The following is a 12197-nucleotide window of genomic DNA, read 5'->3' on the forward strand; positions in this document are numbered from 1 at the left end:
CAAATTTAGTAAAAGGTAAGATGATATAGGGATTTCTAACAAATATATATCCTAATAGAACAATATAATTTCCAACTATCTACCAAATAATCATAATATCCGATCCTATTATCATTACTTATTGTTTACATAAATTAAACCTAAGAGAACAATATTTGAAGACAGGGAGAGTACAATACTTCTTATCAAACACTTTCATGTATTTGAACCTTTAAGTATATATTTGTCTTAAACCTTGTTTTGTTCACTTTATATTTAGCTATACGGAGAATAATAAGCTTGCATTAGCTAAGTTCAGTTAAAAAAAGCATTTAAGTTCAATTTTAACTCAAATATAGACTATAGTTAGCTGGTTATGATTAGTTCATATAAATTCAACAATTAAGTTTGATGATTCTATGAAATCAGAAGAAAACTCTAATAATCACCTGAGCTCCTTTCTCACTCTCATCTACTTAAACACTATACCCTCACGTTCATAGGCGGATCTAGGGGGGCCTATCCGAGCCTCCCCCCCCCCCCCCCAATGCCCAGATTTTGATACATATAAATAAAAAATCTTGTGTAAAATATACGAAGTATTAGTTTTGTAGTTGGTTTAGTTGGTTAGTTATTTGATGTATAGTTATGGAAGGTCAAGGATTCAATTCTAATGTATGTATATATATATATATATATATATATATATATATATATATATATATATATATATATATATATATATATATATAGAGAGAGAGAGAGAGAGAGAGAGAGAGAGATAGTAACTAATAAAAACAGTGAAATTTTGGTGCTTCAACAATAATAAAGTAGTTTCTAATTTTAATGAGCAACTATTGTCTTTAAATTCAACAAACTAAAAAAAATTAAATATATTCTGCAGCAATTAGCAGCATGATAATTAACTAGAAATCAAAGGCTTTTGTATTGTCATAAGATTATATTTCTATGATTTGTGTACTTTGTTGGTAAAATAATTGTTGAAATCAATAACAAATAAAAGATTAGAACTTTCCTGGATTGAAAATCTCAAACTCACAGACGCGCCGCGGAACAAAATCCACTACCTTAAAAGCGAAATACGCCACCACCGGTACAAGTTTCCTAGTGACGCACGCCCCCCAAGTTTAACGCAACTCTCCTTCGTAATTCGTGCACCCGAACCCGAAGAGTGGAATTGCTCAAGAACTGTTTAGATCTCAAAGGTAGGTTTGTGTTTGTGTGTTTAGGGTAATTTTCAATAATGAAATTAACGTATGAATGAATAAATGCCAAGGAGTAGTATTTATAGGAGTAATAAGAAAAAGGAAATAACATCACAAGCCTCACGCACACCTCACGCAAGGCCCATGACTCGGTGGGTTTGTGAGCTATTGTTCTCTAGAGAGAGAGCTATCGCTCAGCCTTGCCGAGGGCATCTTGAGCTGCGAGTTATAGCTCCCTCGCTGGAGAGCTATCGCTCAGGCTGTCGCAAGAGTCTGCCAGCAGCGAGCTATCGCTTGGAGCTCTAGCAAGGCTCTGCCAGCAGCGAGCTATAGCTCGCACATAGGCGAGCTATAGCTCACATCTGCTGCAGGCCATTGCGAGCATCCGAGCTCTAGCTCCATTGCTAGCTCGGTCTCGCGCAACTCACTAACTTGCTTGCTACATCCCTCCCTCATTAACTCCTCGCACACTCACTTGGTAAATCTCCGATTTGCATTACTAGAATTGCAAATACTCCAACATATTTGTGTGTTGTGTCATTAGCCATGCATTGTACAAAAGCAATCTAACAAAGCTGGTTATTCAACTAAAATTTCTTTCATTGCGTTGAATTTGGAAACATCTACATATATCTGCACTTAAATTCAGTAAAACAAAACTTAATAGTTATATACAAAAAAATACGTAGTATATAATACGTAAATCTCCATGTGTCAAAGTCTTGTAAAAAAAACGTCAAAATGATTCGAATAAAATCTCATACTACCTCCGTTAACATTTCATAATCTCCATGCAACTTTGAGCTCTAGCACAGTTCCTAAGTCAAAATTTCATAAATTGTTATTAAGGGATATATGGGTATGTGATTAAGTATGAGAGGGAAAAATTAAAAATGATTAAATAACCACCCAAGCCACCCACTAGTCCACCACCACTGACTCACTTTTAAACCCACCCCTGCCGCCGCCACCACCCTTCGCTGACATCCCCTACACCCAGATCGACACGACACCCTCGCAAACCCAAACACACCATCGTCAAACCCCAGATCGAAGCTCACCATTGCTGAGACCCCCACAAACCCAAACCTACCACTGCCGACACCCCCTAATTCCAACCTCACCACCACCGCACCCCCTAAACAAAAACCACCCACTCAACTCGAAACCAAAAACCCCCAATCAACCCGAAACCACCCACCGAACTCGAAACCACTGAAAATAAAATCCGAACCCGACTTGAAACCAACCATAGACCCGAGTCAACCCGAGTATTTGAGATCGAACCCGAACATGAACCAACCTAGAGATGAGCCGACCCGAATATAACCCGTAAATTATTGGCCTGAACCGAAATTGACCCAAACCTGTTTTAACCCGTCAAAACCCCAATTTAACCCGACCTATTACTAACATGACCTAAATTCAACCCGACATGTTCCTAGTCTGACCCGAATTTAACCCGACCTGTTACTAACACAACTCGAAATTAAATTCAACCCGATCTAGCTGTTACAAACCCGACCCAAAATCAACCCGACATGTTATTGACTCGACCCAAATTCAACCCGACTTATTATTAACCCGAACCAAAATCAACTCAACTTGTTATTGGGAGAATTTCGTGACGACCTAAGTATATGTTTACGTATCAAGTATGCAATAGGTTGCATATAATTACGTCTCTTTGTTACATTTGGTTGTTGGGAGAATTTTGGTTATTAGCTTAAGATTTACCTGACAACAATTTATTTGTCTTATAGAATTAGAAATTATCGTTACATAAAAGTGATAGAGGAGTGGAAATCCAAGTTAGACTTGAACTAATTTACGCAAATTTCGAAATTTGTTTCAGTTATTGGTGGCTGGTAGTAGTAATTAGTTTAGGAATTAAAAAAAATATATATACTTCCTCCTTTGTTGACTTTTGTACCCATTTATTATACAAAGACACCTCTTGATCGGTTTAGATCTACACCTTTACAATACCTGATTTTTTTTTAGGAAACAATACCTTTTTTCCCCCAAAATTTTACACTAAAATCACAATACCATCCTGCTTCTTCATTCTCAAGGTGTTAGACCCTGTTCTCTTCACCTTAAAAAAATAATATTAAGTAAAAATAATTTCAGTTCAGTAGAAATAAGTTCAATTCAGTTCAGCAAAAATAATTTCAGTTCAGTAAAAATAAGTTCAGTTCAGTCAAAATAATTTAAGTTCAGCAAAAATCAGTAACTTCAAAGAAGAAATATAACATGGAATCTGTAAAATTAATTTCAGTTCTGCAAAAATAATTTCAGTTCAGTAAAATTAATTTCAGTTCAGTAAAAATAATTTAAGTTCAGCAAAAATAATTTCAGTTCAGTAAAAATAATTTCAGTTCAGCAAAAATAAGGTGAAGAGAACGGGGTCTTAGAAATATGAGATCAAATCAATATTAGAAAATATACCATGGTATCAAGAGCATGTTAAATAAATACTACTTCCGTTACAGGTTATGTGCAACGATTAGACGTTTTTCCTTTTTGCTTTATGTCAAATCGTTGCACATAACTTGTAACGGAGGTAGTACTAAATTTAAATACTTGATGCTTGGTGGTGTCGGTGGTGGTGGGTTATTTAATTAATTCAGGTTAAATTTATTTATTTATTTTTTTTTTTGGGGGGGGGGGTGGATTAATAATTAAGCATATATCCTTATGTTTCCATAATCATGCTTTCATTCTTTTGCCTTGGTTTCCGCAAACATGTCCTTTGTTGCGAATAAATTGGACCGGAGGTAGTATCTATGTTACTCTTTAAAGAGAAGACCTATTTTGGTTGGGAATTTTCTCTTTCCAAAAATACCCTTTATTAGAAATACTATACAATTTTTTTTATTTTTTTTTTATTTTTTTTTTACAGTTATTGAATTATACGAGGATAATTGTTTGAAAAGAAAATAGTGAATTTATTTTTAAAAAAACAAAGGATAAAAAAATATAAAAAAAAACTATCCACGTTAAACATACAGTTACCAACCTCTGATTTACATATATACGTTCATCCTACTAAAAAAAAAAAAAAAAAAAAAAAGTCTATCTTTCAGTGATTTGAATTTGGTTTATAATTATTAATTGTATGCATTATTTACATGACAAGACAAGAAGATTACAAAAGTATCTAAAAGCACAAGAAAAATTTTTGCTTGAAAAATATGATTTCGTTGCTTTGTATGCCCAAGTACCACCTTTTTTTTTTTTATTTATTTAAAAATTAAAATATACTCCCTCCGTTTCATAATGTTAGTTCCATATACTATTTTGGACGTTTCAAAAAGATCTACCCATATTGAATATATTTCATTTATAACTTTATTTTTTTATAAATTGATTGGTTGTGGATTGATGGCATAACTCTAAGTAAGGAAATCTTTACCTTAAATTATGCAATTATAACTTGTGCTTTCCTAATAAAAAATCAAAAAAGTTAAATAAGGTAAACTAATCATGAATTATGTTGTACTTTAATGTTAGATTCCAAATATATTTATTTTCTTATTTTATGTGATTGATTCCATATGGGACTAACATTATGAAACGGAGGGAGTAATAAAATTGGATGAGGGGTAATATGCTCCGTATATGCAATGTTTTCATAGACAAATTTTTGTATGTGCTGGCCACATGGTGCAGCAGGGGCGAAGCCAGGAATTAAATTGTATAGGGGCCGAGACTTATATTAACTAAGATAATATTATACGTAGATTAAGAATATGGAGAAAATTATTATGAGAAGGATTGGAAAAATAAAATAAACAAAACTAATAAATAGAAACTTTGCAAAATTAACAAAAAGAAAGGTTGAATGCATAAAAACAAACTAATATGTCTTAATCACGGTACCTCTTTTGCTAATGGGTCGATTCATATGTCCACTTCTACCACTGAACCGTCGATTACAAGACATTATTAATTTGCAAATTCATTGTTTATAATAAGATTTTAAGGGGCTCAGCTTTTGATATTAAAGAAACTTGCAATTGGGCCACGGGGACCAGGCCTCCACCAGCCCTCCTCCCCCTGTGGTGCGGCAGGGGTTACTTGTGTAATATAAAATTAAGATATGTGTTAAATGAATGTAAATATGTAAAATAAAATTTTACACTTTAAAAAAACAATTTTTTCACCAAATACTCCTGACCCAACCACCTTGAAACCCTAAAACACTAAAATCGAAACGCTAAATTTTGGTTTTAGTGTTTCGACGTAGTGGTGGTTCAGTTGGGGTGGAGATAGGTCCGAGATGGATGAATTTGGATAGCCGGGGCAAAGGAAGGGGGTGGGGGCACCGGTCGGTGGTTAGGGGAGGGTTTTTCGGGGGAGATAGCTTGTTTCGTGGCTGGTGGTTAGGTTGTTTTGCGGACAAGGTAGGGTAGCAGCACCGGTGCGAGGGATTCTGATCGGATTTCGGGCCGGTGCCGAGGTTTTGGTTAGATACCATGCCGACACTAGGGTTAGTTCTGGTCAGATTCCGTGCCAGCGCGGGGGTTTTAGTCAGATTCCGCAACGGCGGGTGGTGGTTGGCGGGGGATGTGGGTGGTTGGGTTTTTTTTGTTTTTTATTTTAATTTTTTTGATAATTAATTGAACAATTATTTTAAAATTAAATAATTAAAAAGGAACCAATAATGTGTTGCCACATGGCATTATTAGCCTTAATGAATAACGGTGTTAACATCCGTTAGTCATTTATGGCATATTGTGACATTTTATTTTAATTGAAGTGTATATGGTGAATTTGAAAAATGCTGGTTGTATTTGGTGAATTATGTTAAAATTCAGTGGTATATCTGGTGAAAAAACCGTAAAAAGAAAGAAACCAAACTGGACATTGATAACTTGTCGTGACATTAATGACTTGTCATATAGGTTTTTTTCTTTCTTTTTTGGACTAAGAACTAGGATTAAGGCCATAGTTACCTTAATTTACTTATTTTAGATAAAAATTTCAAATCATATCAGATAAAATAAGTTCATATCAGATCTACATAAGTAAGTTTAGACACACTAAATCATTTTATGTGTGATTTTTTTATAGCTAAATAATATCCTTAACGTCATAATGAAAAAAATTATGAAAATTACATATTAATATATTATAAAACACATTATTACGAATCTAACAAGATCCCACTTGATACATTTTTCTTTATAGATTATCATACACTGCACGTACGTACATAAGGTCAAATCTAAGTTTAGCCAAATCAGACAATTAGACTAGATCATATCATATTAGACAAGATCAGATCAAATAAGCAAAAATAAGGTGAACTAAACAAGCCCCGAGCAATCAATTAAATCAAATACTTCATTTGTTTCTACTTAGTTGACGCGTTTGATTTAGGCACATATATTAAGGAGAGGAGAGAGATTGAGAGAGAATGAAAAAGCAAGTGGGGTAGCTTGTAAATGCAAGGTAAAAAAGTTACCCCAAAAGGAAACGTGTCAACTAAAAAAACTTCCTAAAAAGGAATACGTGTCAACTAAAAAGAAACGGAGGTAGTACTTTTTTACTATAGTTGAAAGCTATAACAGTAGATGGCTAGCTAGATGCTTCATCATTAGCAGTTCTTTTTGTTAGTTGAGACGAACACTACAAGAGGGGAGTGAATTGTATATGAGTTCCTAATGTAATACCCCGTATTTTTATACGTATTTTATTAAAATATGTATTTTGTGAAGTATTTAAATAATTTAAAATATTTTTAATTAAGATATTTTAATTATTTAATTTAATAAGTTTGGAATATTTTATAAAAGGAAAGTTAATTTAATTATATATTTTATAAAAGTTGAGGTTTATTTTAGGAAAGTTTTGTTTTAACAAAGTTTTATTAGGAAAAGGATTAGGAAAGAGTAAAGAAGGAAAGTTTAGGTAAGGAGGGTTTCTAGAGAAAGAGGGTATAAATATTTAACACTTAAGCAAATTAAACTTTGCCCAGAGTGGAGAAAACCCAAGGTAAATTTCTCTCCCTTCTTCTTTATTTTTTCTTTCTTTATTTTCCCCTTCCCCTTTTTTGGCTAACTTCACCGCCGGCCACCACCACACCACCGGTGGGCCGCCGGCCACCACCAGCAGCCGGATATGGTGTCGTGGCTGCTATTTGTTTCCCGAAAAAAAAATTAATTTTGTTTTATTTCTTGTTTAATCCTAGATCTAATTGTTAATTAATTCTTTTTTTGTTTTTTCTAAAAGTTTTAGCGACCGCTTATGACGGTCGGTAATTTTAAATTTGTGACCGCTGACTAAACCGGTCGCAATTATAAATATTTGCAACAGTTGAAAATATTAATAATGTTAAAAAATTGCGATCATCAATCGACCGTAAATTTGTTTTTTTGTGACCAAGTAAATAGCGACCCCCACGTCACGACCGTTGACGATCGCAATTATTTTCAACGACTATTTTCCCTATTTTCAGCGACCGTTAGAGGCGGTTGCAATTTTGCCAAATTTTAGTAGTGATAGGGATTTAGGACCACATCCTCAGAAATTATCAACCTTTCACGTCTAGGGTGAAGGTAACTTCGAGCTTGGCAAGGTGTGTTTAGGACTCGTGAATGCGGTATTTTATTTGAAAAGGGAAGGCTTAGAAAGAGAGAGAAAGAAAAAGCTATTAGCTTGAGAGAGAAGATAAAAGATGATTATTGATGATTGTGAATGATTAAAAACGGGGAAATACGACCCTATTTATAAGAAAAATAGTCCGTAAACGATCAGAAGAAGACTGAATCCTATCTGGAATAAAACTACCTTTGTCGCGGCGCGAAAGGGTCCAGCACGATGCGACAGCCTTGTCGCTGTGCGACAGACTTGTCGTGGCGCGCTAGTTCTGTCGTTTCGCGATGGTTCACGCGTTTTTCCAAAAAAACGTACGAAATCCTTAATCTAATTCAACTCGATTTATTAACTTCCATACTTACCTTTGAAAAATCACATTTAATCTCGTTAAAACACTTGTTTTAATCCAAATAGAATTCTTTATTTTCTAAAAAGATAATTATTATTCCTAACTCCATTAGAACTCAAAATAACCTTCTAGATTATTCTAAAAGATTAGAATCAATCCTAATAACTTTAGGAATATTAATTAATGGGTCCTCCACTAGATAATTCGGTCATATAAAACCATTTCAGGCTCAATTTAATTGTTTTGTAAAGAACATATATCTTTTTCATAAAGAACATCACATATAGCTGTATTGTAATGAACATATAGTTGTTTTATAAAGAACATATACCTATTTTGTAAAAAAAAAACATCCAACTTCAAGTTCTTTATATATATATCTAAAGAACATCCGTAATATTAATTAAAAGCATGATAATTAGAGGTGATCAACTTCGGCCCGACCCGATCCGGCCCAGCCCGAAAATAGGGCGGGTTTAGACAAGCCTAAAAATGCTTTTTTAGTTAAAAAAAAATCCAAACTCCGCCCGAAAAAAAGTCGAAAATCCAAATTAGAGTTGTATTGTAATGAACATATAGTTGTTTTATAAAGAACATATACCTATTTTGTAAAAAAAAAAATCCAACTTCACGTTCTTTATATATATCTAAAGAACATCCGTAATATTAATTAAAAACATGATAATTCGAGGTGATCAACTTCGGGCCGACCAGACCCGACCCGATCCAACCCGAAAATAGGGCGGGTTTAGACAAGCCTAAAAATGCATTTTTAGTTAAAAAAAAATCCAAATTCGGCCCGAAAAAAAGCCGAAAAGCCCACTACATTTTCCGGGTTTTTTGGACACGAGATATTATGTTATAGCCCAGCCCGACCCAAATTTTTTATCACCTTTAATGATATAATATAATGTAATGAACATTATTTTTATTCAACCACCATAATCTAAAGACAAATTTCAAAGAACATTTCAAAATAAACAATTAGCATATGTCACAAATAAAAGTACATTATTATGACAATCAAAGAACATGAAGATAAAGAACATTATTTAACTGCACGTTATGTTCTTTACAATTTTATAACATGTTCTTTGCACTTTAACGGAATGTTCTTTACATTTCTATACAATGTTCTTTACAATTCTATAATATGTTATTTTCACTTAAACTAAATGTTCTTTATATTTTTATGCAATGTTCTTTCCGCTTTTTTTTGGAAGAGATGCACCATGTGAATCGTGCATCCGCCTGCATGAACCATGCATTGATGTTAATTAACCTTGTTTTAAATAGTTATAATTTCAATGAAGATCTTAATCTTTCTCGATTATAATATAAGAGAATGATACTTCATTGTTTGGTTCGCTTTGTTGTGTAGTTTGAAAATAATTTTTTCCATAATTTATACGTAGTATATAATCATTTATGCTACACAATAACACGTGTGCAATGGAAATTGTGCAAGATACGAAAGAATCGAAGAATACAAACAAAATGAACCAGAGGGTATATCATCATGCTGGTTGTTTCTTGTGATGAACATACTTACATACTTGTATTATAAAAAAATCTTTTTATATATTCCATATTTCATAGCTAAGCTCATTTAATTAAGTCACAACTCACAACTATCTTAACTTTTTTCACCTAGCCATTTATTCATGTTATTATCCCATTTAACATTTGAGCAAGCTAACTAACTACTTTTTTACATATTCATATAAATATATCAGGCAATCATCCTTAGAAGATTTTATCATGCATGATGTCATAAATATATTTTTATATATTTTATAGTAGTACTATATTATATTGTATGTAATTAAGTTGCATGCAATTGACAGCAAATAACCAAATACCAAGCAAAAATTGGAGTCGGTGGGAACTCACCTTGTGACTTTGTGGTCACGAGTTCAAGCCCCATCAACTACAAAATGTTTGGGAGTAGGGGGATTTTCTACCTCCCCCTTTACTCTCACTAAAGTCCTTCATCTAACCTTAAAAAATGAATAAAAAAAAAAATTTGACAGCAAACCTTTAAAAGATCTTTAGCAAGATCAATGGAAATGAGGCCAGCACTGCATCCCATGCCACCAAGATTATAAGTGACAACATCTTCCTTAAGCTTGTAATGGTTAACCACCGTTGCACAGAGTGAAGGCAAAGGATTAAAAACACTACAATTTATTATAAGTATCCCTATTTCCTTAGGCAAAACCTTTGCTTTTGCAAGCAATCCATCTACTGCTAAAAACATGAGATTTTCCGCCTCCTTCCTCGCCTCGTCCATCGTCGTATTCGGAGGGACTTGGATCACTGCCTCCGGCAAGTACGTCTCATCGCCTACCCCGGACTTCTCAAACAACTTCCTTTGAAACTCAACGTTCTCTTGAGTGTATGTCCCGCAATGAGCTATTCTATCTACGCATGTCGCCTTACTAGTTCTACGAGAGGGGTGTGGCTTACAGCAAGCAAAATCGACCAAATACACCGTCTTCCTGGTGCCCCTCAGGTAAAGAATGAGCATAGCTAGGAAGACAAAAGGGATAAGTAGGGAGTCGCCAACAGGGTGATGGTTAAGTTTGAGAAGATTATCCCGTAGTTGGAATAAGTCTTGTTTAGTAAGAGGGAGGACTACGAGTGGAATGAAAAAGAAGAACAACATTAAGTATATTGCATTCGAGATGAGATAATGGTAACCAAGTTTAACATACTTGAGCTGAATTGAAGTGTAATAGTTTAAAGGGGTCTTCTTTTTTGGAATTTCAACTTCTTGTGAAGTTGCTGATTTTGAGATTTTCTTTGCATAATCTGCCATAGTTGGTTTTTTTTTTTTTTTTTTTTTTTTTTTGGGTAGAAGTTAGAAATGTGCGTAAGAGGTGAACTCACTTCATCACTTTATAGACTTTTTTAACGGAGTAGTTTAATGGTACACTACTCTGCAGTCCGCACTGGCGCTATATGTTCAGTTGGTCACTTTAGTATTGAAAGTAAAATTTAATGCATAACTAATTATTGCTTCATCTATATTTGTGCGGTTATACCACGCTACCTCCGATACACCATATTAAATGATTATCTCAACCAAAAGCTTAAACTGATTGTTGATATCTAAAAATATGTTTTATACTCTATCACTAATTAAATTTTTACCTAAAAATTTTGTGTATAACCTAAAGATAAGGTCATTTAAGAACAACTACCTATTTTTTTTTTATTTGCTTAGAACTACCCGCAAGTTTGGAAAAGTTTGGGTAGCACTACCCACTTACGTTTTTCGTCCAATTAAAACGTTATTTTGGCCTAATTTTTAACTATTTTCAATTACAATATCCAATTGATGCTAAAATAAGCAAAAACCCCAATTCAATTAAACCAATCAGTGGTTCCTGTAGGCGCCGGTACGCTGCATTGTACAACCATTTTGCATGAAAGAACATAATATAGAAAAGTGAAGAACATATAACTATAATGAAAAGAACATACTATTAAAATGTAATGAACATGTACCCTTCAGTGAAAAAAACATATTTACACCAAAAAAAAAGTGAAAATAACATATGTTCATGTTCTTTGATTATCTGTATAATGTGCTTGTGACATAATGCTCATTGCTTGTTGTTAAATGTTCTTTGAATTTTGTCTCCAAATTATAGTGGGTATATATAAATAATGTTCATTACATAATATTATCATGTTCTTTATTAATATTACATATGTTCTTTAGATTATAAAAAAAAAAAAAAACATAAAGCTGGATGTTCTTTACAAAACAGCTATATGTTCTTTATAAAACAGTTGTATGTTATTTATAAAACATATACATGTTCATTCCGCGTTTTTTGTCTGTACCAAGCATGGTACAGTCGCCTGTACCTTAAAATTTTCACAATTAAACCTCCAAACCTTAAAAATCAAAATCCCCAAAATAATACTTAACTCATGAACCCTAAAATGAATTCTAATTAAAATCCTAATTAGGTAAATTAAAACCTTTAAACAAATTGGGAGAGTTAATTGGGTGGCAAAAGTGA

The 12197-nt window shown here is 33.5% G+C and overlaps 1 pseudogene; it reads right to left on the reverse strand.

Moving 5' to 3' along the window:
* Positions 1-1784: 1784 nt before the first annotated feature.
* Positions 1785-10981, reverse strand: LOC145563641 (3-ketoacyl-CoA synthase 11 pseudogene; annotated as a pseudogene).
* Between the last annotated feature and the right edge of the window lie 1216 nt (positions 10982-12197).

Source organism: Chenopodium album, chromosome 1 (genome assembly GCF_948465745.1).
Source record: "Chenopodium album chromosome 1, dcCheAlbu1.1, whole genome shotgun sequence".
In the NCBI taxonomy this organism is placed as follows: Eukaryota; Viridiplantae; Streptophyta; class Magnoliopsida; order Caryophyllales; family Amaranthaceae; genus Chenopodium; species Chenopodium album.